Raw genomic sequence first — 13385 nt, 5'->3', positions numbered from 1 at the left:
GTCTTAACAGTATCATAGGTCTGCAAAAATTCAGCTAAGAACTGATGAGGAGCCGATGAAAGTCCATGAAACTTGTAATTCTGCTGCATTAGAGAAACTAATTAAGGCTTAAGATCAAAGTTGTTTGCTCCAATGGCAGGAATTGAGATGCTTCTTCCATAGAAGTTGGAAGTTGGTGCAGTATAGTCACCAAGCATCTTCCTTGCATCTCTAGTATTGTTGTTGGGTTCGGCTGCCATGTCTGCTTCTTTTCTTAGATTTTCTGTAAGGTCCTCTCCGGAATGTTGTGCTTTACCTTTTCTTAGCTTCCTCTTCAGAGTCCTTTCAGGTTCAGGATCAGCTTTCAACAAGAATGTCCTTATCCTTGTTCCTACTCATATGAAAAAGAAGAGAACAAAGGGAGTAGTAGAATCCTCTATGTCACATTATATAGATTCCTTTATGTGAGTATAAGAATAGGAGAATAGAAGAATGAGAAGAGAGAGAAGATGAGTAATTCAAACAGAGAGAAAAGAGAGGGGTTCGAATGATGAGTAGAAGAGAAGTCTTAGTAATTAAATAGAATAAATAGAAAGAGATGAGAGAGAGAGTATTCGAATTTTAAAAGAGGGAAAAGAAAAATATTTTTATTTTTATTTAATTAATTAAGTTAGTTTTGAAAATATTAAAAGAACTAAATTAAAATTAGAATTTAAAACAATTAGTTAATTAAAAAGAATTTTGAAAAAGTGGTGGGTGATTTTCGAAAATTAGAACTGAAAGAAATAGTTAGGTGGTTTTGAAAAAGATAAGAAATAGTAAGCTCCTTTAAAATTAAAGCAAACAAGTCAAGTGGTTAGTTGAAAAAGATTTGAAAATAATTTTGAAAAGATAAGAAGTTAGAAAAAGATTTTGAAATTAAAATTTTAAAAAGATATGATTGAAATTTATTTTGAAAAAGAGTTGAAAGAGAAATTAAAAAGATTTATTTTTAAAATTAAAGTTGATGACTTGACTAATAAAAAACTAAAAGATATGATTCTAGAATTTAAAGATTGAACCTTTCATAACAAGAAAGTAGAAAACTTGAAATTTTTGAATCAAAACAATAATTGTTAGCAAGGATTTTCAAAAATATGAAATAAAATTAAGAAAAAGATTTTTGAAAGATGAATGTTTAAAATATGTTTGATGCAAAAAGTTATGAATTAAAACATGAAAAATTGAAAAAAATCGAATTGGAAACCAAAATTACCTCACTTATGTCATCCTGGTGTTAAACGCCCAGAATGCCATCCATTCTGGTGTTTAACGCCCACTTGACTGCCTCTTTGGACATTTAACGCCCAACCAGATACCCTGGCTGGCGTTAAACGCCAGGAATCCTTCTTTACTGGGCGTTTTTCTAAATTCCCAGAATGCTGCCATTTCTGGCGTTAAACGCCCAGAATGATACCTTTACTAGCGTTAAACGCCCAGAATGCTGTCATTTCTGGCGTTTAACGCCCAAAATGCCTCTTTACTGGCGTTTTAACGCCAGTGAGCTCTTTTTCTTCGTGATTCCTGTGCTTTATGTTCTGATCCTTCATTTCTCTGTATTATTTATTGAAAAGACATATATATTATTTCTTTTTTTTAATTTGAAATTTTGACTTGACTAACAAGAAACAACTAAATTTTTAAAATTTTTGACCAAGTCAACTCAAAATTTTGAAAATTATGAGAAGAAAAAGGGAAAGATATTTTTTTTTACTTTTGAATTTTCGATGAGGAGAGAGAAAAACAACAAAATAAAACAAAACTTAAAATTTTAAGATCAAAACAAATAATGCATGCAAGAACACTTTGAATGTCAAGATGAATACCAAGAACACTTTGAAGATCATGATGAACATCAAGAACATTTTTGAAAGTTTTTAAGAAAAGAAAGACATGCCAGACACCAAACTTAAGAACTTTTGTACTAGGGACACTAACAATTCAAAAATGCACAAGAAAAATAAGAAAACACACAAAAGAAGAAAATTTAAAGATCAAACAAGGAAAATTATCAAGAATAACTTGAAGATCAAGAAAAACACAATGCATATATTTTTGAAAATTAAGAAAAATTAAAACATGCAATTGACACCAAACTTAAAATTTGACACAAGACTCAAACAAAAACACAAAAAATTTTTTGGTTTTTTGATTTTATAAATTTTTTTTGAAAAGTTTTTGAAAAGAAAATAAAGGTTGAAACAAGAAAGAAAGTTACCTAATCTAAGAAACAAGATGAACCGTCAGTTGTCCAAACTCGAACAATCCCCGGCAACGGTGCCAAAAACTTGGTGCACGGAATTATGATTCACACTTTTCACAACTTCGATACAACTAACCAGCAAGTGCACTGGGTCGTCCAAGTAATAAAACCATACGCGAGTAAGGGTCGATCCCACGGAGATTGCCGGCTTGAAGCAAGCTATGGTCATCTTGTAAATCTTAGTCAGGCAGATTCAATTGGTTATGAGTTTTAATAACTGAAAGATAAATAAAACATAAATTAAAATAAAGATACTTATGTAATTCATTGGTGGGAATTTCAGATAAGCGTTTGGAGATGCTTTGTTGCTTTTGAACCTCTGCTTTCCTATTGTCTTCATCCAATCATGCGTGCTCCCTTCCATGGCAAGCTGTATGTTGGTGGATCACCGTTGTCAATGGCTTCCATCCGTCCTCTCATTGAAAATGGTTCAGCTATGGTTTCTATACAGCTAATTAACTGTTAGATCTCTCATCTCGGATGAAAAATACCAGGCACAGCTACTGCACAGCTAATCATCTATCGATTCTTACTTGTGGTGGAATAGGATCTCTCTATCCTTTTGCACACTATCACTGCGCCCAACATTCGTGAGTTTGAAGCTCGTCACAGTCATCCCGTCCCAGATCCTACTCGGAATACCACAGACAAGGTTTAGACTTTCTAGATCTCAGGAATGCTGCCAATTAGTTCTAGCCTATACTACGAAGGTTCTAACCTCACGGACTCGGTCCGTGGATCAGAGACCCAAGAGACTATACTCTGGCTGTCATCCAATGACTACGTTGAACATCATGTAGACCGCTTGTGATTGTCAGGCACGCGGATCTTGGCTAACCGAGTAACGAAGATAGTGGGTGATTGTCACGGATCACCCCTTCATTCTGACTTAACTGAATTAAGTACGAGAGTATATCTTGGAGAAGAAGTACGCGTGAATTAAAAGAGAAACAATAGTACTTGCATTAATTCATGAAGACCAGCAGAGCTCCGCACCTTAATCTATGAGGTGTAGAAACTTCACCGTTGGAAAATACATAAGAAAAGAAGGTCTAGGCATGGTCGAATGGCCAGCCTCCCCCCAAATAAGAAATCACATAAAAGTCTCCAAAGGTTCCTAATACAATAGTAAAAAGTGCTATTTATACTAAACTAGTTACTAGGGATTACAGAAATTAAGTAACTAAGTGCAGATAGTGCAGAAATTCACTTCTGGGGCCCACTTGGCATGTGCTTGGGCTGAGCATTGAGATTTACACGTGCATAGGCCTTTTTTGGAATTAAACGCCAGTTTGGATGCCAGTTTGGCCTTTTAACTCCAGTTCTGGTGCCAGTTCCGACATTTTACGCCAGAAAAGGGTCTCTAGTGGGTGTTTGAATATCAGTTTGGGCCATAAAATCTTGAGAAAAGTATAGACTATTATACATTGCTGGAAAGCCCAAGTAGTCTACTTTCCAACGCAATTGAGAATGCACCAATTGGGCTTCTGTAGTTCCAGAAAATCGACTTCGAGTGCAGAAGGGTCAGAATCCAACAGCATCTGCAGTCCTTTCCCAGCCTCTGAATCAGACTTTTGCTCAGGTCCCTCAATTTCAGCCAGAAAATACCTGAGATTACAGAAAAATGCACAGACTCATAGTAAAGTCCAAAAATGTGATTTTTGCATAAAAACTAATAAAAATATAATAAAAAGTAACTAAAACATACTAAAAACTATGTAAAAACAATGCCAAAAGCGTATAAATTATCCACTCATCAACCCCCTAATTGGAATTGATTGACCAAGGAATTGGTGATTGATGAAAGTTAGAGGAGACTAGAAAGGTCTAAGGAATTAGGGTCTAGTAACATATAGTTTGTCATGAATTAAATCTTGCATGATTAAAATAAATTAATAAGAAAAATCAATCCGGAAAATAGATAACTCTGAAGTCTTAACTGTTTCTCCATATTTGGTTTTCAACTTATTTACATACCTATCTTCCGATTTTCTGAATTTATTGTTAATGCTTTTGAATTTTCAAAACCATTTTCTGTTTGTCTGACTAATTAAATCAATCAATTATTGTTGCTTGATCCATCAATCCTCGTGGGATCGACCCTCACTCACCTGAGGTATTACTTGGTACGACCCAGTGCACTTGCCGGTTAGTTTGTGGTTATAAAATCCGCACCAAGTTTTTGGCACCGTTGACGTGGATTGACAGTGATTGACAACTACTAGTTGTTTGATTTCTTAGAATAAGCATTTTTGCTTTAATTTCATTTAACTTATTTCTTTAAATTTAAAAAAGAAAATTATTTTGATTTATTTTATTTAAATTTTTTTCTTTTCTCTTAATTTCTGAAATTAAGTTTGGTGTCCCCTTAGTTGTTTTATTCTTCCTAGTTATTTTACTTATTGAGTCTAAATTGTATACTCCTTTTTGCTTATTAGTTATTTTATTTTCTTAATTATTCAGTTTATTTTCTTTATTTTATTTTTCTTTATGTTCTTTCTTCTTTGCTTGCCTGTTTACCACATGGTGCATTTAATTCTTTTTGGTGTTTTGTGCTGAGGAAAAATAATAGAGAGAGATCACATGGGTTACTACTCTCACCCGAGTAGTGACTCATTATTGTGGATGGAAGAACTATCCAAATTTTGGTTGGCAAAGTCAAAACCAAGGAAACTTCAATGTTCCATGTTCCAACTATCAAGAACCACCATCTCCATATTCATACCAAGAACCACCATCTCCATATTCATGCCAAGAGCCACCACCTCTCTATCCATATCAAGAACTATCATCTTTCTACCCATATCAAGAGCTACCATCTCCCTATTTATACCAAGAACCTTCTTCTTTTTACTCTTATCAAGAATCATCATCTCCTTCTTATTCATATCAAGTACCATCAGATCTTGAGCTTCTCATGAAACAATTCATACATGATATAAAGACAAGTGTAAAAAAATATAGAGAAATATGTGCAGTCGATTATCAAGAACCAGGAAGAGGAACAAGCAAATTCCTTTCCAAGAGATACAATGCAAGATCCTATGGAAGAAAGTGAGGAAATCAATCAAAGGAGTTTATACTCCAGTGAATTAGAGAACTTTCCACCCTCACACATGAAAAAGGAGGAAGATGCACCAACAAAGAAGGAAGATGCACAAACAAAGGAGGTTGAAAAGGATGAAAATAATTATGGGAATCTACATTCCAATGAAGCAGAGAGTGGTATAGAGGGTGAGTTTATTGAACCACCAATTCAAGAAGTTCTTGATGAAGGGTACACTTTAACCATCACACAACACCAAAATTTTGAAATCAAAGAAGTGAAGGCAACCAAAGAAAGCATTGAAAGGGAGATTGTGACCAAGAAATAGAAGAAAATATCGATGAAAAAGAGAAGGTCAGCAAAAAACAATCCAACCTCTACTCCAACAAGCAAGGTGAATCAAGCTAATCACAATAAAAGAAAGCTTGTTATGAGGACTTTATATCAGGGGGCACTAGTCTTCACCTCTTCCCCCTTGGAGTCATTTCTTTTAACCACTGGAAAAAGAGGAAGAAAATTCAACAATCAAGTGTTAAGCTAGTGATATTAAAGAAGCGCTTGTCGGGAGGTAACCCGATAAATTCGTATCCTTAGTTATTTTTTGTAGTAGTGGTTTTCTTATTTATTTAATTTGTATTGAGTTTTATTGTTTTTCTTTTGTTTTACGTGTGTTTTGATCATGCAACTCTTTTAGAACAGGAACCGAACACTTCAAAAGAGAGAGAGAGAGAGAGAGAGAGAGAGAGAGAGAGAGAAGGTGTTCGACGCGCAAGCGTCGCTGACGCACACGCGTCATGCCTGAATTTGCAACACCTAGCATTGAACAGAGAGTTGGGCAGGAGTGGAGCTGGAAGCATACTAGAAGCACAAACACAACCACACGTACGCGTCCCTCACGCGTACGCGTCACTTGCGCTTTCAGTAGTCCACGCGTACGCGTCACCCTAGAAATCGGCGTAAATGGGTGCACGGCCGAGAGTTGTGCTGGTCCCGCGTTGGTACTGTGCTAATCGCGTAATTCAGACCACGCACACGCGTCCCTGACGTGTACGCGTCACCCTCACCATATGGCCACCCACGGGACGAGTACTCGTCGAACGCGCTGCAGCACTTACCCAGCGCGCCGCCCTGTTTTTCATTCTTTCCCTCCCAAATCCTAATTCTCTCTTGTTCTTTTATCCTTTTATTATCATACTAATTGTTTTTTTCATGTCTCTTTTTTTGTCCCTCTCTTATTTCAGTTCTTCTTTGCTTGAGGATAAGCAAACTTTTAAGTTTGGTGTTGCCACTTCGCTTATAGATTTTTTATTTATTTTAAAGGCACCAAAGGGAGGCGAATCATTTTTACGGAAGAGCACAACCTAAAGAATGAGATGGCCACTAGGATAACTAAGGTGGTTGAGTTCCTTTCATTCTATTTCTCTTCCGTCCGTATTTTGTTGTCTTTTGTTTTCTGTTGCTTTGATTGTTTGCATGATCTTTAGTACTTTCAGTTCTTAGATTTAGTTTCATTTTCTTATTTGTTTTAGTATAAAAAAATGTTTCATGTATCACTCACTAAACTTGAATCTAAAAAGAAAAGAAAAGAAGTGATGTATTGCTTGAGAAATTGAGTTTAAATTTAAGAGTAATCTCATTTATCCAAATGTGGTGGTATTTTCTGTGACTCTGAATGCATGACATGAACAGTGCATATTTAAATTTGAATTAAAGAATTTTGATGTACAAGGAACAGGAATTTAGAGAACTATTATGAATTCTCTACAATAAGTGAAAGTTTAATCCTTGAAGCAAAAGAATCAGCAAAAAAAAATTATATAATAATAAAAGCAAGGTCCAAGGCTCTGAGCATCAATGACTAGGAAGGTCAGACATGATTAAAAGCTCCAAAAGTTGTTTTCCTAATCATATGCTTGTGGTGTGATTGTGTCAAGTAATCCTTGAGATAAAACACAAAGAGTCGAGATCAAATGCATTTAACAGAGTATGCCAAAGGCTTTGAGCACCATTGTCTGGGAGTAACTAAAAGAAAAATTAGAACTTAAAGAGAGTTCCCCAGTTAAGTGCTTGTGGTGTTTTTGTGTCAAGTAAAGCTTGAGACAAAACATTTAAAGTCAAGGCTAGGCTCAAGGTGCAAAGCACCAAAGAAAAAAGAGAATCAAAGAAAAATTGCTATATTCAAGTATTAAATTGAAGTACAAAATATTTGAGAATTCATAATATTATCCAGATTCTAATTCTGAATGACAGTAACATTCTTCTGATCCAAAGGATAGTGAGATGCCAAACCTATTCAGGATTGTAGTTGTAAACCCCACCTCAAGAAGAGACATGAATTTACTTGAACTCTCACTCTCATGCAAATTCACATCTTAAGCCTATATTAGTTTTGGTTGCTTGAGGACAAGCAACAATTCAAGTTTGGTGTTGTGATGCGTGAGCATCTTTCCTATCTTTTCCAAGTGAATTTGCATCTAATTTGTTGAGTTTAATCAAGAATTAATTATCTTTTAGCCACTATGGATGCTACTTTGAGTCTTGTGTAATTCTGTTTATTTTAGGTAGCATTTGGCTGGATTTGGAGCACAAGAATTAAAGAAGATGACCAGCGAGGAGCGATACGTGCGCGTACCTGACGCGTGCACGTGATATGGAGATTTGCACACCGACGCGTGCGCGTACCTGACGCGTATGCGTGACACCCGAAAAAGACCATCGACGCGTGCGCGTACCTGACGCGTATGCGTAACACCCGAAAAAGACCATCGACGCGTACGCATGACATGTACCACGTATAGAAAATGTAGAAAATGACGGGGGCGATTTCTGGGCCCCATTTTTGCACTCAAGTAAGGCGCAGCTCTCTGCCAAGTTAGGCACGAATCCAGTGAAGCCAATTGGTCCCCACGTTACAAAGCACGAATTATTTAATTAATTCTGATTTAAATTTAAATTTCAAAATAGGAAAAGATATTATTTTAATTTTAGAAATTAGATTTTAAATTAATGAGGATTAGATATAAAAGATAATGGGATTCTATTCCAATTAACATTTCGCACTTTACAGTTTACCTAAATCCTTATTTTCTCTCTGAATCATGAGCAACTAAACCTCCATTGTTAAGGTTAGGAGCTCTGTCTATTGTATGGATTGATAATATTATTTTTCTATTTTAATTCATGTTTTGATTTATATTTCAAGAATTATTTTCGTTCTTTATCTTATGAATTTGGGTGGAACGGAAGTATGACCCTTGATGAGCGGATAATTTATACGCTTTTTGGCATTGTTTTTAGGTAGTTTTTAGTAAGTTCAAGCTACTTTTAGGGATGTTTTCATTAGTTTTTATGTTAAATTCACATTTCTGGACTTTACTACGAGCTTGTGTGTTTTTCTGTAATTTCAGGTAAATTCTGGCTGAAATTGAGGGACTTGAGCAAAACTCTGAAAAAGGCTGACAAAAGGACTGCTGATGCTGTTGGAATCTGACCTCCCTGCACTTAAAATGGATTTTCTGGAGTTACAGAACTCCAAATGGCGCTCTCTCAACGGCGTTGGAAAGTAGACATCCAGGGCTTTCCAGCAATATATAATAGTCCATACTTTATTCGGAAATTGATGACGTAACTAGGCGTTGAACGCCAAGTACATGCTGCTGTCTGGAGTTAAACGCCAGAAAAACGTCATGATCCGGAGTTGAACGCCCAAAACACGTCATAACTCGGAGTTCAACTTCAAGAGAAGCCTCAGCTCGTGGATTGATCAAGCTCAGCCCAAGCATACACCAAGTGGGCCCCGGAAGTGGATTTATGCATCAATTACTTACTCATGTAAACCCTAGGAGCTAGTTTATTATAAATAGAACATTTAACTATTGTATTAGACATCTTTTGACAGTTTAATCTCTTGACTGTTTAGCCTTTGATTATTCGGTCTCTTGATCACTCAAGGGGGCTGGCCATTCGGCCATGCCTAAACCTTTTACTTATGTATTTTCAACGGTGGAGTTTCTGCACACCATAGATTAAGGGTGTGGAGCTCTGCTGTACCTCAAGTTTCAATACAATTACTATTACTTTTTATTCAATTCTCACTTATTCTTATTCCAAGATATTCATTTGCACCCAAGAACATGATGAATGTGATGATTATGTGACGCTAATCATCATTCTCACTTATGAACGCGCGTGATTGACAACCACCTCTGTTCTACATGCAACCGAGCTTGAATGTGTATCTCTTAGATTCTCCAATAGAATCTTCGTGGTATAAGCTAGATAGATGGCGGCATTCATGAGGATCCGGAAAGTCTAACCTTGTCTGTGGTATTTCGAGTAGGATCCTGGGAATCCGGAAAGTCTAACCTTGTCTGTGGTATTCCGAGTAGGATTCCGGTAATGAATGACTGTGACGTGCTTCAGACTCGCAAGTGCTGGGCGTTAGTGACAGACGCAAAAGAATCAAGGGATTTTATTCCAGCAGGAGCGGGAACCAACCAGTGATTAGCCGTGCTGTGACAGAGCGCGTGAGCGTAGTTTTCACTGCGAGGATGGGATGTAGCCTTCGGCCAGTGTGATGCCTCCAGACGATTAGCCATGCGAGTGACAGCGCAGAGGACCATTTTCCAGAGAGGATACAAAGTAGCCATCGTCGAACGGTGAACCCTTATACACAGCTTGCTATGGAAAGGAGTAAGAAGGATTGAGTTGAAGCAATAGGAAAGTAGGCGTTCTTGAGCCATACAGTATCTCCATTCGCTTATCTGAAATTCCCACCAATGAATCTGCATAAGTATTCTATCCCTTTTATTATTTCTATTTTATTATTAATTTTCGAAACCATAAACCAATTTAATCTGCCTAACTGAGATTTACAAGGTGACCATAGCTTGCTTCATACCAACAATCTCTGTGGGATCGACCCTTACTCACGTAAGGTTTATTACTTGGACGACCCAGTACATTTGCTGGTTAGTTGAACGGAGTTGTGTCCACTCGTGCCAATTTCAAATTCCATAAAAGTACAAGGAGTGCAACTTAAAGAATATGGATCACAATTTTGTCCACCAAGTTTTTGGCGCCGTTGCCGGGGATTGTTCGAGTATGGACAACTGACGGTTCATCTTGTTGCTCAGATTAGGTAATTTTCTTTTCAAAAATCTTTTTCAAAATTTTTCTTTTATTTTCCGTTTTTCTAAACTTTATTTTCGAAAAAAATTTAATAAAAATCCAAAAAAATCATAAAATCTTAAAAGTCAAAAAATATTTTGTGTTTCTTGTTTGAGTCTTGAGTCAATTTTTAAGTTTGGTGTCAATTGCATACTTTTAAAAAAAATTTTCTTGCATTTTTCGAAAATTCATGCATTCATAGTGTTCTTCATGATCTTCAAGATGTTCTTGGTAAGTCTTCTTGTTTGATCTTGATGTTTTCTTGTTTTGTGTCTTTTCTTGTTTTTCATGTGCATCTTTGCATTCATATTTTCCAAGCATTAAAAATTTCTAAGTTTGGTGTCTTGCATGTTTTCTTTGCATCAAAAATTTTTCAAAATTATGTTCTTGATGTTCATCATGATCTTCAAAGTGTTCTTGGTGTTCATCTTGACATTCATAGCATTCTTGCATGCATTCATTGTTTTGATCTAAAAATTTCATGCATTGAGTATTTTTGTTGTTTTTCTCTCTCATAATTAAAAATTCAAAAATCAAAAAAATATCTTTTCCTTATTTCCCTCCAAATTTTCGAAATTTTGGGTTGACTTGGTCAAAAAATTTTTAAAATTAGTTGTTTCTTACAAGTCAAGTCAAAATTTCAATTTTAAAAATCTTATCTTTTTAAAATCTTTTTCAAAAAATCATATCTTTTTCATTTTTTCTATTTTTCGAAAATTTCAAAATTACTTTTCAAATTATTTTCAAAATCTTTTTCTTATCTTTTATATCTAATTTTCGAAAATTAGCTAACAATTAATGTGATTGGTTCAAAAAAATTTGAAGTTTGTTACTTTCTTGTTAAGAAAGGTTCAATCTTTAAATTCTAGAATCTTATCTTGTAGTTTCTTGTTAGTTAAGTCATTTTAAAAATTTAAATCTTTTTCAAAATATCTTGTTCTTATCTTTTTATCTTATCCTTTTCAAAATTTTATCTTTTTCGAAATTTGATTTCAAAAATATCTAACTTCTTATCTTCTTATCTTTTTCAAATTTGATTTCAAATCTTTTTCAATCAACTAACTAACTTTTTGTTTGTTTCTTATCTTTTTCAAAACCACCTAACTACTTCTCCCTCTTCTATTTTCGAAAAATATCTCTCTCTTTTCAAAAATTCTTTTTAATTAATTAATTGTTTCAAATTTTAATTTCAATTACATTTATCTCTAATTTTCGAAAATTACTAACCCCTTTTAAAAATTATTTTCGAAATTCTTTTTCTCTTTCCTCCTTCTATTTAATTATTTGTTTACTAACACTTCTCTTCACCTCTCTTCATCTAAAAATCCGAGTTCTTCTTCATTCTTCTACTCCTTTCTTTTTCTACTAACATAAAGGAATCTCTATACTGTGACATAGAGGATTCCTCTTTCTTTTCTTGTTTTCTTCTCTTTCATATGAGCAGGAACAGGGAAAAATGCACTCTTGTTGAAATTGATCCAGAACCTGAAGGACTTTAAAGAGAAAATTAAGAGAAGCTAAATTACAACAATCCAGAAACAACCTTTCAGAAATTTTCGAACAAGAGAAGGAGATGGCAGCTGAAAATAATAATAATGCAAGGAGAATGCTTGGTGACTTCACAAAGCCAACGTCCAAGTTTGATGGAAGAAGCATCTCCATTCCTGCCATTGGAGCCAACAACTTTGAGCTGAAACCTCAGCTAGTTGCCTTAATGCAACAACAATGCAAGTTTTATGGACTTCCATCTGAAGATCCTTATCAGTTTTTAACTGAGTTCTTGCAGATCTGTGAGACTGTAAAGACGAATGGAGTTGATCCTGAAGTCTACAGACTCATGCTTTTCCCTTTTGCTGTAAGAGACAGAGCTAGAATATGGTTGGATTCACAACCCAAGGATAGCCTGGACTCATGGGATAAGCTGGTCACTGCCTTCTTGGATAAATTCTTTCCTCCTAAAAAGCTGAGCAAGCTGAGAGTGGATGTTCAAACCTTCAAACAAAAAGATGGTGAATCCCTCTATGAAGCTTGGGAAAGATACAAGTAGCTGACCAAAAGATGTCCATCTGACATGTTTTCAAAATGGACCATATTAGATATATTCTATTATGGTCTCTCTGAATTTTCGAAAATGTCATTGGACCATTCTGCAGGTGGATCTATTCACCTGAAGAAAACGCCTGAAGAGGCTCAAGAACTCATTGACATGGTTGCAAATAACCAGTTCATGTACACTTCTGAGAGGAATTCCGTGAACAATGGGATACCTCAGAAGAAAGAAGTTCTTGAAATTGATACTCTGAATGCCATATTGGCTCAGAACAAAGTGTTGACTCAACAGGTCAACATGATCTCTCAAAATCTGAATGGATGGCAACATGCATCCAACAGTACTAGAGAGGCAGCTTTTGAAGAAGCTTATGATCCTGAGAACCCTGCCATGGCAGAGGTTAATTACATGGGTGAACCTTATGGAAACACCTATAACTCATCATGGAGAAATCATCCAAATTTCTCATGGAAGGATCAACAAAAGCCTCAACAAGGCTTTAACAATGGTGGACGCAACAGGCTGAACAATAGCAAGCCATATCCATCATCTTCTCAGCAACAGACAGAGAATTCTGAACAAAACACCTCTAATTTAGCCAATGTAGTCTCTGATCTGTCAAAGGCCACTTTCAGTTTCATGAGTGAAACAAGAGCCTCCATTAGAAATCTGGAGGCACAAGTGGGCCAGCTGAGTAAGAAAGTCATTGAAACTCCTCCCAGTATTCTCCCAAGCAATACAGAAGAGAATCCAAAAGGAGAGTGCAAAGCCATTGACATAGTCAATATGGCCGAATGCACAAGGGAGGAGGAGGACGAAAATCCTAGTGAGAAAGACCT

General features: G+C 35.8%; 1 non-coding gene and 1 pseudogene across 1 annotated transcript; both read right to left on the bottom strand.

The window, feature by feature from the left end:
• LOC130966614 (zinc finger BED domain-containing protein RICESLEEPER 1-like) overlaps window positions 1-5181 on the bottom strand; it is a 56616-nt pseudogene extending 51435 nt beyond the window's left edge.
• Window positions 5182-12465: 7284 nt separating this feature from the next.
• LOC130972240 (small nucleolar RNA R71) lies at window positions 12466-12569 on the bottom strand. Its single transcript, XR_009083432.1, has one exon. It is a non-coding gene; the product is annotated as a small nucleolar RNA R71 (small nucleolar RNA).
• Window positions 12570-13385: the final 816 nt, after the last annotated feature.

Source organism: Arachis stenosperma, chromosome 3 (assembly GCF_014773155.1).
Source record: "Arachis stenosperma cultivar V10309 chromosome 3, arast.V10309.gnm1.PFL2, whole genome shotgun sequence".
NCBI lineage: Eukaryota > Viridiplantae > Streptophyta > Magnoliopsida > Fabales > Fabaceae > Arachis > Arachis stenosperma.
The sequence above is the reverse complement of the archived record's forward strand: the minus strand, read 5'-3'. Positions and strand labels throughout refer to the sequence as shown.